Source organism: Rousettus aegyptiacus, unplaced genomic scaffold, assembly GCF_014176215.1.
Source record: "Rousettus aegyptiacus isolate mRouAeg1 unplaced genomic scaffold, mRouAeg1.p scaffold_m13_p_6, whole genome shotgun sequence".
Taxonomy (NCBI): Eukaryota; Metazoa; Chordata; class Mammalia; order Chiroptera; family Pteropodidae; genus Rousettus; species Rousettus aegyptiacus.
Window position 1 is genome coordinate 22,501,808 of NW_023416309.1, and position 17,447 is coordinate 22,519,254.

At 35.5% G+C, this 17,447-nt stretch overlaps 1 long non-coding RNA gene across 1 annotated transcript; it reads left to right on the plus strand.

Moving 5' to 3' along the window:
* Positions 1-38: 38 nt before the first annotated feature.
* On the plus strand, positions 39-5,965 carry LOC107517022. Its single transcript, XR_001598416.2, has 3 exons — positions 39-284; positions 5,394-5,483; positions 5,626-5,965. It is a non-coding gene; the product is annotated as an uncharacterized LOC107517022 (long non-coding RNA).
* The last annotated feature ends 11,482 nt before the right edge of the window (positions 5,966-17,447 follow it).

Consider the following 17,447-nt stretch of genomic DNA (forward strand, 5'->3'; position numbering starts at 1 on the left):
GGATCCCAGCCCCAGGCGGCTTCCGGGTCCGCGGCGCGGGACCACCAGCGAGAGCGCTGGGACCCGGCGCGGGAGCCGGGTGCTGGGTGAGGCCGCTGCGGGGCCGGACTGCAGGGAAGGCCCGCAGCAGGGCTTTGAATCGTCCGGTAGAGACAAACTCGTTCCTTTCAATACGAGTGAAAACAGAAAGAGAAAAAAAAACATTTAAATAACAGCAATTTAAATGAACTAATATGTGAAAGTGTCTAATGCTAACACATAGCAAGTTCTCAGTAAATATTAAAGTGAGTTATATTATTGAAACTTTACCGTTGATTGACATTGGGTCTGAAGGAATTGTTGTAATTTTAAGGTGTTATGATGTTAATTGTGTTTAGAAAGAAAATAGTGTCTTTATCTGTTATAGATAATATACATACTGAAAGATTTAGTGATAATGAATTAATGTCTGGATTTACTCCATATAGTGAATGGAGGGGCATGGAAAATGAGTGAAGATATAGTAGATGGATCAAGATTGGGTACATGGTGGGGGTAGTCATACTACTCTTTATATTTTATATGTGTTTGAAATTTGCCATTATAAAAACATTTAGAAACAATATAGTTAGTATGAGTAGTTCTCCCTAGTTGATAATATCTGCTTTGAAAATGAAATGTACTTTGCTTGTATTTACATGTATGGGGGTTGATATGAAGAAAGCTTGTTATAAAAATCAGATGTTATTTGAATGCTTCAGTTTTCCCATCTGTAAAATGGGATAATAACTGCCTCACAGCATTACTGAGGATAACGTGTTAATATGTGAGAATGTTCAGAACAGTGTCTGGCATCTATAAGTGTTAGATATTGTTATGGTTAGTATTGGTTTGTATTATGTAAACCGCAGCTCAAGTTTCCTCAAAGATCTGATTTATTTTTCTGGCCTTTAATTGTCCTGCCATTTCTTTGACAGCTTTTAGGTTTTCTGCTCCCCTTTTTTGGACCCCAGAACTAGATGGAGTACTCCATTAAAGATGGAGTCAGTTTTAACAGTGATGGGAAGGTTACCTCAGGAGGAGAGGAATCATTTCATAGGAATTCCAATTTTAATGTATTTATTGTGTTTTATTGGAGAAGTCAGTTTTGAGGAGGCAATTTTATTTTATGGGGTACAATTTTTTTGTCCAGTAAGGAGTGCTGTTGAAAACCCATTAGTCTGAAGGTTACTTTTAATTTGCACAAGTTGAAGCTGATTTTAGCCTCCCACTTCTTTCCTCGGGAGGAACCAACAAGGAAGACAAATCTCAGTAAGTGATATACTTTCTTACATGGAAAGGTCAGTTAAATATTTCTCAGGTCTCTTTGAAGATAAAGGTTTCTAACTAAAGCCTGCAAAATTCCATTTGTTATCTTAGTTTATTGTTTTAGGGCTGCAAGAGAAAAGGAAACATATGGGTCTTGTATTTTACAATTATTTTTTTTAAAAGGCCTCTGACTTTTTTACCTCATCACAGCAAAATATGGGGTAACTTCATTTTGTGATTTGATCACTCGGATTGGCTGGATCCTGTTTTAATGAAAGTACTCCAATCTGTATACCTATAAACCTGTGAGTAGCACATTTTACAAATGGAATCAGATTTTCTTGAAGAGGGGCATTGTTATAATTTCCCCAATTCAAGTATTGGATGTTTAAAAAAAAAAAAAAAAACCATACTTTTAAATGCCAGAGAAACATTGAGGAAAGGGATAGGTAATTCTGATGGATATTGATGGTCTAGTGTGGCAGTATATGGCAATGAGCACTGACTGTGAGATTTCAGCCATCTTAGGGTGATGAGTAAGCATTTCTACTCCACTCTTCATGTTTCTGTGTTACAGGCTCATTTTAATTATAAATGAAGTTCTTTAACAATAAATGAAATAACGTCGCTAATATATTAGTGACATTAGTAGTTCAAACACTGTGATTCCTGAGGTTTTCAACCTATTAACTAACACCCATGATAGTTTGAAGCAGATCAGACTGGAAAAACTTCAATTTGTCCTTTAAATGATACTGAGAGACCACAAAGTTCTGGAGGTGGAATTTAGATAATACATTGTATCTTAGCCTTGAAATACACTAAAATCGTTAGATGTGGAAAGCAAAATACATTAAAAGTATTTTAATTTGTGATTAATTGCCTTCATTATTTGTAACATATTTAATTTTTAGCAAAGAAAGTATTCCACTAGTTAATCAATTTTGAAATATATTTAGTTTTCTTAAACTTTTACCTAATCCTCAAAGCTCATCTTCTCATTTCCACTTGATTGAAAAAATCAAGTGCCATAATCTAAGTCCTATGTGAGAACATTTTAAAGTACAACCTTGCTAAAACACTTAGGATATGGTGTACTAAACCCACTGTAGTAGAATGCATTCTAAGACTGACTTATGGGAGGGTTAATGATTTCTAATAAACAATTGGTATGATTTTGACTGTTCCTGTAGTATTGCAATTTGTCTTCAAAATTCTATACTCTTCCATTGTGGTATATCTGTTATTCTGTCTTTCTCCAGTTATTCCATTTACAGTGGATCCTTATGTTCTTCAGATAAAAATTCTAAGTTTTTTTCACCAAATCAGAAACTACTCTCTTTTCCTACTCCAGAAACCTCTTTAAGATAGTTTTTAACTTGTTCCTTTTCTTCCCATTCTGATTACTGAAAAAATGGTTTCCTATTCATCATCTCCATGCCCTGCCATCAATCTCTTACTTCCTTTGCTCTCCTAAAGCTGCCCTCTCATGGGTTGCCACTGGTCCCTGTCTTCCTTGGCATGGGGACAGTCCTCGTTTGCCCCTCCTATTCACTCTCTACACTGACAATGTGCCCTGGAAGCCTGACCCTTAGGGACTTCATCATCTGGATTTGCTACATCCCTTGCCCTCTAACTTACGGTTGGTTTGGTTGATGGGAGCACCGGCAGGAGGTTGAAGCGTGTAATGGTGAGGTCTGGGTCATCATTCTCCCCGCTCCCTCTCTGTAGGATTGTAGATGGGGAGTAGCAGACTCCTACACCAATGGTCTTGTGGGTCTCTGCCTATCCCTCAGCTTCCCCACAGCTAGAGCTCTCTCTCTGGGTTTTGGTAGTCATCACCCCTTTTCCCCTTTGAGCCTAGGAGTGATGATGGCTCCCCACTGCTTTTAGCCCTGGGATGTTTCCCCTTTCCTTTTTGGTTTCCCTCATGTCTACCCACGTTTTTATAAATAGCTCCTTTACTAAACGTTCCTCAGTTCCCATCTCTATGCCATCTGTTTCTTGCTGTTACCTTGACTGATAATCAGCAAAAATGAACTCCAAAACATTTAACACAGAAGACTGAGTTTGGCTTGTTCAACACCATTGTCCACCACTTATTGGTTGCACAATGAGCAGTATTGTCTATAAATGACCTTGAACAATTATCTAGGTAGAACTGTACCCCACCTCCACTCACTCTCCATCTGGAGGTGCTGCACCCAAATTCAACTGCCCTCAGGATTGATGACAGGTTAAGGAGGATTTAACTAGTCATGGGACCTGTGCTAGCCATGTCCTGGGCAGCTTTCTGTCCCAGGCAACTCGTATAAACTGCTGGCTCCCCAAATCCTAACTTTCTGATGCTAAGCACTTGTGTAGTTATCCTATTGACAAGACTTCTTAAAACTTGACTTATAAAAAGGCAAAATAACAGGTCATCTGAGTCCTGGCATGCCTCTCTGTGGATGATGGGGAGTATTGGGAAGGAATAGTGCTTTCCTCTTCTCTTTCTTGCTGATCCTGGCCTTGGAGGTTTGACCTTTCCCAATTAAGTTTTATCCTATGCCATATGATATTGTGGTATTCACCTGGAAACCAGGAGGGAGGTTGCTTGCGAAAATGCATGTTCAAGGTTCACTTGTCCCAGAACACTGAGATTTATAATCTGTATTTTAATGCAAGTTCATTATTTTTATTATTTTCATTTAAAAATTGTTCTTTATTGTATTTGCCTTTGTATTTTTATCATTCCTTTTATGCTTCGGTGAACTACTTTTGAGTCATTGATTCATGTTTGTGGACTAATGTAATTAAATGCAAAATACAAGTTAAAAAATGTAAGGAATGACATATATAAATGCTTCAGCTGACAAAAAGACCACCTTGACTCCAGAATGCTGGCTAAGGCAGACCAACCCAAATTAAAGTGCAAGTAGAATCTTTAAACATATAATTTTATCTACCCTTAAAGAATTTTTATAAAAATCAAAATTCATCCTACATTTTACATTTCTGAAATATATATGATCAAAAGAGTCTCGTTGATTTTTTTTTTTTCCTTCTAAAACTGCCTGAAAGTGACTGGGTGCCACTTAATTAATGGCAGGGGACTCCACTGCTCTTTGAATATATTTTTGAGAAAACTTATCCTGGAGTATTCTGGAAAGTGCCTTAACTGAGCAAGCATTGCTCCTATCTCTGTGCTACCTCCCACCCCACTCCACTTTTAAATATAGTAAGTCTAATTTTACCTATTTTACATAATAGCTTTCTTGTAAATTTTGTTCGAAGGAAGGATTTTGCGTTTTAAAAAGTTTAAAAGCCACTGGATAATCTCTAAGGAATCTTTATCTCTGAAAATTCTATTACAGTATAATTTCCCAAAGCATTCATTGTCTGAAATGTTAACTTTGACAAATACACAGTATTACTGTTATTAAACATTTCTGATGTATGTGCATGTTTATTATTGTAGGGAAGTAAAATAACATACATTATCTTATTTAATCATCAGAATGCACTGTCATGGTATTCCACAAAGCATTGCTTTTGATCAAGGAACTTATTTCATAGTAAGAGAGGCAATGGGCCCATACTCATGGATTCACCAGTCTTATCATGACCCTTTTCCCCACCTCCTGAAGTAGATGGCTTGATGGAACAGTGGAATGGCCTTTTGAAGACTCAGTTACCACTCCTGCTAGGTGAGAACACCTGGCAGGGCTGGAGCAATTTTCTCTAGAAGGTTATATACGTTCTGAATCAGCATCCAGTATATGGTGCTGTTTCTTCCACAGCCAGGATGCATGGGTCCAGGAACCCAGGAATGGAAATGAGAGAGACCACTCACAATTACTACCCTATATATCCACTAGAAACATTTTTGCTTCCCGTGAGGGTGCTTCTGAATGAGATTAAAATTCGAACCGATAGTTGGAGTAAAGCAGATTGCCTTCCCTAATGTAAGTGGCATCATTCAATCCCATAAGGGCCTAAATAGAACAAAAAAGCAGAGGAAAAGAGAATTTGCTTTCTCTACCTGATTTTAGAGCTGGAATATGGTCTTCTCTTTCCCTTGGGTTTATACTGGGAGTTACACCATTGCCTTCCCTGGTTCTCAGGTTTTTAGGCTTGGGCGGGAACTACACCACCAGCTTTCCCTGGTCACCATTTTGCTGGCAGACCACAGGAATCTCAACCTCCATAATCAGGTGAGCCAGTTCCTTATAATTGCTGTCTGTCTGTCTGTCTGTCTGTCTGTCTCCTTCTTTCTGTTATATACACATATCCTACCAGTTCTGTTTCACCGAAGAACTCCGAGTAGTAATACAATGGTATTATTTTGTTTTACAGATGAGGACACAGGCTCAGACGGTCATCGTAACTGACCTAATGTCTCGCAGCTAAATATACAGCAGGCAGGCCTCGGTGTGGATTAGTTCCTGTGATTCCACAGCCCACTCACTCTGCCCCACTACATCACACTACCTCCGCTGTGATATGGACTCAAGAATCTGGAGGATCAATGAAGTTTATCCCTGGAACCTTTCCATCTTTCCCTCAGTATCTCTCCTCTTGTCCCCTGACCATCTTTCCCAATGCCTTTGCAATAGTTGCTAATTCATTTAGTGTTCTTCTCTTGGCAATTATCAACCAAGGTATATAGTAATAATTAAAGTGCGAAATGATATGGCTTAGCACCTACCAAGGATATTTATATATTACTAGGAGACTATGGAAGATGGAAAATATTTTTTGCAGCAAATGAATGAGATTTTAATAGAAGATTCTCAAATTATGGAGTTCACATTTTAAAAATAGTTCTTTTCTGGTGCTATCTTAGATATCACCTTAGTGACAGCTTTACTCCACCTCCTAGCGTCATAAGATGCTGTTATGATTCCTTTTGCCCTCTACAGCATCTATTATACTGCTTTGGTAAGCATCAAATTAATAGGTAGAGCATGATGATGAAAGAGTATGTTAATCAATAGAAGATACTCTCATAGCTATGGTTATTCCCGATTCTAGTACAATAGCATAATGTGTTCTGTCTTGTTTTTCTTTTTCTTGGTTGAAGTTATTTTATGTTTTTTTTTTTCAGTTTTATTGAGATATAATTGACATAAATCACTGTATAAGTTTAAGGTATATAATGGTTTGACTTACATATACTGTGAAATGATTAACAAAAAGGTTTATTTAGCATTTATCATCTCGTAGACTTGATAAGCAAAAAAAAAGAAAAAATTTTCTTTGTGATAAGAATTCTTAGGATTTACTCTCAACAGCTTTCACACATGTATCATTCAGCGGTGTTAGCTGTAGTCATCACGGTGCACATCATATTCATAGTACTTTTGAATCTTATAACTGGAAATCTACCTTCTGTCTGCCTTCTGCCAACTCCCCCTCCCCTCACTGACCCTCACCTCTGGTAACCACAAATCTAATGTCTGTTTTTTTGTTGTTGTTTTTGTTGATTTTTATATTTCACATATAAGTAAGAGCATACAGTAAAAAGTGAGATTTTCGATCAGGTGGGTAACCTTAGGAAAATGTCTTCATTTTCACGTAATATTGACGGTTCTCAAAAAGTCATTAAACATTTCTTCAGGCTATGTCATTTAAACTTAGAATATTTGCATAGAAAAATAAAAATATAAGGTTGAAAAATAGTGGAAGTGGTTGGCAAATGAGAAGTAATCTTTAGACTTTAAAGCAAGAGAAAATGGACTCATAAAAAAGCTGAGCCAAAACCACCATGACATTGAGTCACACTCCTGTCATTAGGGGTGTGCCCAAATGAAATGAGACCAGAGAGTTCTAGTAGGTTCTGCTTTGGTTTGGAATTACCCTGGTAAGCGTGAGGAGGATTGCTATGACAGTCACTTCTTTGGGACCCAGATCCTCTAAACAAATGATACACTGAAATAAGACTATTTTTTTTCTTTCGATCAATAGATCCTTTGAAAATAGTTGATACCATGGCCATAGATACAAAGCTGACTGATGCAAATTGCTTAAAATTCAGGAGCTGAATTAGGTATTCAAGATATGTTTAAAATGTAGATTTTTAAAGAACTGGTAGGTTACTCTTGCTAGGCAGCCCCCTCCTGAATACATGGCCATTCTTGATTTGGCAGCCTTCTCATGGAATCGTGACTGTGCTGAAGAGAGTCAGACTACTCACGGGACTCCATAAGTGTTAGAGCCCCATGATCATAGGACCAGGGTTCAAGGATAGCCTAAGACTACAGGGCAGGACATGGTTCTAATTTCTTGTCGCTGTTGTGTCATTTGGAACCCATTGGCAGAATTACTGCTTCTCCATTGATTGGACAAGGAAAGGTCCATTTTTGTTGTAAGCACATAGGTTATTGGAACAATTCTATTACCTACTCTTCTCTGTCAGCAGTAGGGGCTATGCTCTACCTGGAGTGGTGAGATACTGTAAATTTTAACTCCCCTCTTTGCCTAGGGAGCCTTCTCTTTCTTCTGTACTGGAACCCAGATCATGGAGATGCTCATGAAAGTGGCTTGGGTTGTATTCGTACATGAATAGATAAACTTAACATTAGCATCCTGCTTCTAATTCCACCTCTAGTGACTAGTGGTTAATTATGTGGTTTTACTGAGTATTAGGAACATAAAATAGAGCAAAAGCATTTTTCTCCACATTTTAAGACTATCTAAAACTGATACTGTATCCTGAGGCACTTTCTTATTATTATTCATTTATTCAACAGATTTTTATTGACTGCCGACTTGGCATCAGGCACCGTTCTAAGCATTTGGTGAAAAATAAAAGACAAAAACTTTCTGTCTTAGAAATTCCATTCTAGTGAGTTAATAATCCTAGGTTCTATTTCAAGATATAAGAACGCACTAATTAGTATTTTAGAAGGCTTTTTCTCTATGGGAGTCTGAGAAGTTAAGATCTGCAAAGAGCCTGATCTATGTGATGTCTCTTTAGCTGAAAATTATATTCTATTTGTTGATGAATAATTGTTTGTTGAAAAGTAATATATGCTATAGAAAAAAAGAAAGGAAACTGATAGGGGATCAAAACTGTGGGGTTGGGAGAATCTGGGCATGTTGTTGTTTTAAGTAGGATGGTCAGGATAGGTCTTAGAGAAAAGATGACAACTGAACAAAGCTTATCATCGCCATTATCATAACTAGTATTCTGGCAAACTGCTTTCTGTGCAAATATTTCATAAGTTTCACAGCAGGTGTGGTCACTGAAGCTTAAAGGAGTTAGTTATTTATTCAGTATTATACAGCTATTTAGTTAGTAGAGGTGATGGAATTTAAACTCAGGACTATCTGATTAAGGGCTTTAGTTGCACTCTGTACTATATTTGAAAGCAGTGGTTTACACACTGTGTTTAGAGATTGTGATGAAATTTGATTTGATATTAGTTTTTCAATGCACCTATTATTAGCCATATTTTAAAAGCTAAGTTAAAAAAACACATTCTCAACTATACCGAAATCAATGTTAACATATTTGAAGGCCAAAATCTGTTAAATTGTGGATTAGGTACTTTTTTACATATGTGCAAAACTTTTTTGTTTTTGTTTTTACCATGGTACATATATTTGAACATTGTATAAATGTGCCATTGGCTAAGGATGTTTAAATTTTGCATAATTAAAAAAACTCAGGTCTTCTTGTACAACACAAAATTGTAAAATAGCTCATGTGTAGCACGGAGTAGTATCAGAAATGTCTGCTGGTTACATGTTTGCATCATAGTAGACTTGTCGACAACTCATCAACGAGGGAACCCATAGCACGTTTATATAAGGTCAAATGAGAAGTAATTCTAGTACTGTTAGGTTCAGATGCCCTTTGAAAAAAGCTGAAATATAATTAGTGACTAACTTTGGTTTTAGTTTAACCTCTGAATTACTTAAAGAATATCCTGACACTACAGGGAAGGTTTTTTTTGTTTGTTTTTTGTTTTTGTTTTTGGTTTTTTGTTTTTGGTTTTTGTTTTGTTTTTTGCAACCTACCATTTTCAATCACTTATGTAGATCAAGGCTTTCTTTTTTTAATGTCGTGAAACCAAGTCAGAATATTAAGATAAATTCAATATTGAGACTGACATTGCTGGAAAAGTCTCATTTTTCTCATTTGTATAGTTATAAGTAGATATATTTATAGTAACTAAATGTTTACAGTTATAATAAATGCATGTTAAAATAGACTATAGATATTACATTTATATAAATAACACTTTCATCTATTTACATATCGAAGCTTAATTTTTTAAAAATTAGCAAGAGAGAGACATAAGTTGATATCTATATCTATATCTATCTATCTATCTATCTATCTATATATATATAAACATGGAAGTAGATTCTAAAATGGCAATTACCTAAGAAATTAAGAAGAAATAGATCTTGCCCAAAGTTGCCTTAAATGAAACTAGGAAATATTGCTCCTTTTGTGAATATACATAGTCCAATGACCAAAAACAATTTGTTCTCTTTTACCTATTTTAATCTATATAATTATACCATCAAGGAAATAGGATAGTATAAAAACTATCAAAATTTCATTACTCAGATATTGACATGAGGTGACTGAACTTGGAGGGAAGTTATTGCTGGGGTGTTGCGGGCAAAGGACAGTTCACTATAGAGTTTAAGATTGCTACTGCTGTGTCCACAGGCTTCCAGATTTTACCCCTCACTACTCAACTCACTTGTAGACTTACACCAATAGTTCACCGTGTTATCTAGGCAGAATGTAAATTGTGTTCTGCCAGTGATGTGAGAAGCGGGTATTCATAATATCATTTCCATAATTATTACTTTGACCACTAGAGTGAATTGTTAGGTTTAGATGCCTTTTGAAAAAAGCTGAAATACAATTAGTGTCTAACCTTGGTTTTATTTTAACCCCTGAATTGTTGAATATGTTGAATATGGTTTTATTTATATGGAAACCATGTCTTAATATGGAAAAATTAAGACATAAAATATGAACCCAAAATTTATTTTGTGTTCAATTAGTAGAATCATTGAAATGGTTGTGAGGTAATAAGAAAAAGGAAAATTGCTCCCCCACCCCCCATAGAAAAATAGACAAGTGTATATACAGGCACATCTCAAAAGAAGAAATACTAATGAAAAGAAATACATGGAAGACATTATACCTTAATAATGATAAAAGAAATGCAAGTTAAAGCAATCATAATATCTCTTGCCTATCAAGATTCACAAAGGTATGGGGAAGTGGACACTAAGGGCACTCCTTGTGGATACATGAATTAATAGCATTTTTGGAAGTTAATGTTGACAATATTCATGAAAATATAAAAGTTTGCATTCTCCTTGACTTAGAAATTCCATTTCTAGAAATGTATACTAAAGATATAATCACAAATGTCTGCAAATATCATCTATCATATTTGGTGTAACATTGTTTATAATCTTAGGTGAGGGAGAGAGAAATAAAGTAATGCCTGCTAATGGGAGAAAATAAAAATAAATCAAGTTAGATCCATAAAGTGAAGTTTTATATGGTTACAAAATATAATGTTTGAGAAATTGTTCACGATAAATTAAAAGAGAGCACAGCACAAAGTAAGATATAAACAGCATAATACTCATGTAATCTATGTATATATAAAAATGTATATTTAGTAAAAGAACTGGAGGAATATTGACTAAACTAATGACATTAGGTGATTTCTTTTTGCTTATTTATACTTTACAGATTTTCTATAATAGGAAATATTTTTTGCTTTCACAAAATTTACACAAATTTACACAAAAGTGGAGAGACTAGTTTAATGAACCTTCATGTATCTATCACTCCATTTCAACAGCTACCAAAGTTTTTTAAAAATATTTTTTTAAAAGTTCACTTACCCACAAACCATTGTGCTGAAACCTCCTAGAGCTACTTATTAATTAAAATTCTTCATAAAGAATTCTCTTATCTTCCCTTGAAAAATATTTTGTTTCTACTGCCCAAATCCAGTTTCCAAAGCATTGGCTTAGTCACCCTAAATTTTTGTTAGAGAAAGCTGAAAGCATTTCGGTGTTGTTAATAAAAATAGTAAATCAATAATGTGATTTATTTATTTTTTTATCAAAGTAAAAAACACCTCTTTGTTTATCATCATTTCTTTGAATATATAAACTAGAAGCTTATGAACAGTAACACCCAAAAGGCAATGTGGCCAATTGTATGTAGTTCTTGCCATCTCTTTTTTCATCTAGTTTAGGGATTAGGCAAAATTTGGTAAAGCACATTTAAGTAAAAGTGTGTGTAATCTCTGCAATCAGTTTTGGGAGAGTTTTCATTTACGAAATCAACATCTGAAACACAGAACGTGCTGTGCAAGTAGATGTTTACAAGGAGCTTCTAGGAAAAGTTAAGAGCCATGTTTGCTCTGAAAGATTATGTGCTTACATGCAAAAACAGACTCCCATGAGTTTAAATATTTTCCCCACTGAAAAATAAAGACACAAAGCGGTGCAACTACCGTCATCTAGTATGTTTATAAGTAAAAACCTCTCCTCCTGATTTCTGCTTTTGTACCAAGTTTTAAGGCACTTTTCCACACCGTGTGTTAGTGGAAGTATGTGTATTTTGATGGCTAATCCCTCTGGTGAATTTTAATGGTGCTTTTTTTTCTTAAATCCTGGATAACTTAGTTTTGGAAAGCGGAAAATTGTTTATTTTTTTTATTTCCTCAAGGCCCAATACTGTGGTTCCAATGCACTCAGTATAACTGGACCATAAAAATAAAAAATGTGTGACAACATGAGTATAAACATAACAAATGTCATGCTTTCATGTGGCAAATCATCAATATCTATTGACATTTGTTCTTATGGCATCTATTAAGGCCACACCATATTTATTAACTTTGGTTTGATGACACTGCTCCATTAACTTGCTATTCCATTACAGCTTAAGAGGTATTTTAGCTGCTGGATTTAGTTTAAATTTTATGCACAAGCCCAGAAGTCCTTGGGCAGTGAACACATTTCATATATATCAAATAAAGAATTAGTAAATAAAAGCTATTTCAGAGAAACAGAAAACAACAGAATCTGAATCAGGTAACTTTTTAATAATGCAAATTAAGAAATTACTCATTGAAGTTATAGTCATAAACTGTGTCAAGTGTGTCCACATACTCGTTAGTAAAATACTCTGAAGTAGAAATACCATCTCAGAGGGCAACATTACTTCAGTCAGAAAGTAGACGTTAAGCCCTCCTAGAGACCACGAACAATAAAGGAAGGTGATCGTAGGAGGGCAAGAGGCTGAGTAATTTGATTGTTTCTGAACTAATTTTAAACAACAAAAATTTGGTGAAAAATGCCCCCCTTCTGATAAATTTTTAAAAAAGGTTTTTAAAAGATCAGTTAAGAGAATATATTAACTAAGGACATTTGCGGCCTATAGTTAATCTCACCTGCAAAATGTATAGGATATTAGTTTGTGTTATTTTAGCTACTATCTATTAACAAGTCATAGATTGCATCTGGTTTTGACCTTTCAGTTCTCAGCCCACTAATCTGTTTAATTTATTGTCTTTTCTAAGGGCACTTAAAACATCAAAAAAAAAGTTTTAAAAGCCCCGAAAACAAATGAGTAAACACATGTTCTACTTATCACTTTGTCAGACTGAACAAAAAGCTCTTTGGATGTGCTCAACAGCTCCTGGATGAAGACGAACACAACTGGTTAAATAAATGAACAATTTCATTGGGATCAGAAAGTTTCAGCTGAAGCTATTAATTTTTATGAACATTAACTGATAAAAACTATGTATTTGACATAATTTATGTATCTGTAAAGCACTCACTCCGTGTTAACATCAGGAATAGAGAATCGGGCAATTCAGATTAAAATTTTAGCATATGGTAGAATCTTTACAATAGTGGGAAGATCGGCCAAAAATTATGTTTGTACATTTCTAAAATGATTTCCAGAAATGCATTACAGGCTAAGTGCTTTATACAGTATGTATTGTTAGCAGGTGTCGTGAGTAGTTTCTTACACACAATGCTGACATTTTACTCCTTTATACTCTTTAAGGGAACAAGCAGCATAATTGGAATTCCTTTGAGAATGATTTGTTAGTTATTTTGGACCTTTAGAGGGAGTAAATGGTAAATAAGAGCTGAGTTTTTGGACATTAGTGTCTATTGGTTGAGCAGATTATACTGTAAATTTTAAAAAGAAGGGCAATTTAGGCAATGATACTAACAGCTGCACAGTTATTGTGTAATAGTGGCCCACCTGGGCTGGATTGTGAATTGCAAAACAACGCTGAATGCTTTCAATTCTGTGATGTATTATGCTACACGGGAAGCTCTCAGCTAAGCGGAATGTAGAGCTACTGTCAGACTATCCCTCTGCCAAATTACTACTGCATTGAAAAATGACTCTATAGTGATATCACTTGGTGAGATCATCACAGTCGACTTAATGTTTCCATCATTTCCGTCATTCCATCTCAATAATTTATTTTTGGTAATCAAGTATTTTTTCCACCTTCACTTTGGTAAATCTTGTATTAATTAAAAAGAAACTTACTCAGGCCTTTGAAAATGAGCCCACGTGAAGTTTTCTCCCACCTTCATCATGAAGAGCGTAAGAGGTGAACAATGTTTAGGCAATGACTCCCATGCTGTGACATATATGCAATGTGCAATTATTTTAAACATAGAAGAATGTTCCTACAAGAGACTTAAACTCAACGAAAGGAAACCTTTTGCACTTAAGAATTTACTACTAAATGATGCAAATAATTTTCAACAACTAAATAAAAAGGAAAAAAAAAACTTCCTGTATCTCCACCAGAATCCCAACTCTGCATTCCTCTGGTTTTCCTCTATACTTTCTAATGTTTAAGAGAATTATGGAGGCTTCCAGAAACATGGATTCTTAGAAAAAGGAGTTGAGACACAGAAACCATGTGGTCTTGCTGTGAATCATCACAAATAGGAGCCAAAGCCAAGCTGGGCATTATATCAAGCATTGTTTTCCTTCCAGGTTTTGTTAAATCTGGCTGAGTTTTAAAAACACTTCAGGGGAAGTTTAGAGTTTTGCATCTTATTCCTAGATCTTTCATATGACCCCGAGAAGCCAGTTTACTCACAGATGTGTTTGAGATGAATTTTCAACCACTTCTCAAAATATATCAATAAAAAAAGATGCTCATTTTGGTGCTTTCTTTTCACACACACTCAGATAAAAGCATGGAAGCTGTTATATTTTGATGCAAAGACCAATTGAAATTTTTAATGAAACCAAATGGCTGCTTGGATAATCTGTTAATCAGTTTTTTTCTTTACTTGTTTTCTTTCAGTAACATGGTTTCCATTAGGCATTTCGGTTCTGTTTCATTGCTGGTAAGCATCTGTTTTAAAATACAATTAAAAATTGGCGCAATTGGTCCAATTCCAAGAGGCAAAATCATCAGGAATAAGTAATCCCACAGCCTTAAGAAGAACCTTCTAAACCATGAAAAAAAAGTAATAAGTACTAAACTTTGAATAAAAGAGCCATAAATGAGTCTGGAAGCCTCATTTACATTGTAATGTGCATACCAGCATGATGTCATTATCAATTAGTGTGAGTATTTTCTAAAAGCCATACATTCTGAGTATGCAGTCATTTAGTTTACGGTTATGCTTGTGATGTGTGTGTGTTGATATCAGAGAGTGAACACAAAAGCAGCAATGTCCATGGAAAGTAGTAATACAGAAAAAATTTATGCCAGCCATGAATCAGTCCTACTTCATTTAATGTTATTTATTGATACGATATATGTAGTGCCTCAATAATCTATGCGTGTTGAATAGAATAATAAAATCTGGCTGTAATATAATTTTTCTACTGTATGACTTAAAGCAACAAATAAATACATATATTCTCTTTTTTTTGTCAGTCCCATCACAATGTAATTTTTTTCTTTTGGATTTTGGGACGCTGTAGGTATTGTCGAGGCTCATATTTCACTCTTTGTGTTTTAACGTCTAGCTACGTCTCTCTGTTTTGATTATGTTTCAAGAATCCCTGTGAACTGATTAGGGAAATGGTGTCTGAGGCGAGACTGTCCTCTAGAGTTTAGAGTTTGTTCTTTGTAATTCCTGCTTTATGGAAGAATATAGGGGCATCTAGGGCGGCTTGTTCGGATATTGATGCTGTGAGTAAAGCAATCTTGATGAGACGTGGTGCTTCTAATGCCTGCTTTCTCGGTTTTGGGCTGTCTTTTTAAATTTAGTTTGTTTCTAATTCTTTCTGTATGCTCTGAAATATTCCATAGCTTCCAAAACTTTTAAACATTATTATTATTAACCTTCCCTGTTTTGCTGAATTTCCACATATTATCTCATTTCATTGATTAGGAACTTTCTCAAAATTTATGACTTTAGAACATAAATATTTAGCATGACTGACAATGATCAGTGAAAGATAGCCAGGTAGTTCATTATTTGTGGTGAGTATTTCTCAATAATGTTGACATATATAAAAGGGTCACCTGAGAGATGTATACCTATGGTTTAAAAAAAATGACAAAATGGTGCCCGATTTACTTGTGCAGTGAAGGAAAAATAGTAAATAAACAAGACAAAACAGCAGCAACAACAATAACAACAAAACCCTTTTTCTGGACTCCACACTAAGTAAGCATTTTTACCAGTAAGGCTGGTTTTCCTCTGGACGGTGGTACACATTTAGTCATCTCTGCTCTCCGACCAAGGCTGCTGTGCTTTGCTCTGTGCACGCTGCAGTTTGATGATCTGTGTAATGTTCTGTGTCATTGTTAATCACACAATAGAAGGATTCAAGTTACTGAATCATTTGCTTTATTGCAACTCCAGAACGGCACTGTAACTGCCTCGTGAGAACTTTCTCAGAGGGAGTTATTCTGGAGGCAATTACTATGTAACAACATCCCCTCGATTCCTATAAATGGCACCAATACATTCTGCTACAACTTAGTTAGAAAACAAAATGACCCTTTTGATAAGCTTTTCTAGTGGAAGTTTTTAATGCCAATTTAATAACTTCATGGTGTTAGCATACTAAATTGCTAGGGTGGTATTTGAATGGGATAATGTATGGAAGAGTGCTTTGGTACAGTGCCTGGTAGATGAGGAGAATTCAACACATGCTGTGTGTCCAGCAATGATGGTGGCTATTGACATGTTTAAATATCTCACATTAAGTTTCAAATGGGCATTCATTTAACCTCTTTTTTTTGAAAACTTGAACGTTCACTCCTCCCCCTTTTTTAAGTGTGTATTTAAAAATATATATAGAACTTATCCACCCGACCCTATTCTCTCTTGTTTGCTAGGCTTTGTTACATCTGGCATCACTTCCATCTGTCTTGCTCCACCATCCTCTTTTCTGCAACCTGTAAACACTCTCAAGTCTCTCTCTAAGACCTGTCCATAAAACATAATATCTTTCCTTGATTTGACCCTCTCTTTAAGCAATTGACTTAAGTTATTCTTCCCTTTATAGCCAAAATTCTTAAAAGAGCCATCTACTTGATGTTACCTCCCAACTCCCTACATAATTTGAAAAACAATAAGTAGTATGTCAGAACAAATATAAAGATATAGTGGTGTGCCCAGAATATCTGAGATCAATTGCAAATCGAGTGTTAATCAGAAGAAGAAGATGCTGCCTCTCTAAGTCAGCTTTCCAGTATCTAAATTGTGAGTCTAGCTTGTAAGAAATTGTCTACATATGGTGGGGCAGATGCCAAAAGAGGCAAGGCATGGTTTCTCTCTCCAAGCTGCTTATGAACTAGTCGTGGAGAGGACCACATACATAGAAAGATAACAGAATAAAAGATAGGACCTTCGGTTAGAAAGGCAGTGGTGGCAAGATGGAGGCTGGATCTAAAGGCTGGATTTATTGTGGCAAGGTTGAGGGTATCTTGGCAAGGTTCAGGATGTAAAGATGGTTAGTGATGAAAAGGTAAAATATGTTTGGTATACAGGGAGGAGCAATCTAGGAAAGGAAATTCTTATAGAAGAGTGGTACGAGTCAATGTAAAAATACTACACGATCTGCACTTTATTCAATAAATATGTTCCTGGAAAGTGTGTGTGGGCGGGGGAAGGTGGGTGAATGAGGACTAATATATCTAGTTCTTTTAAAAATAATG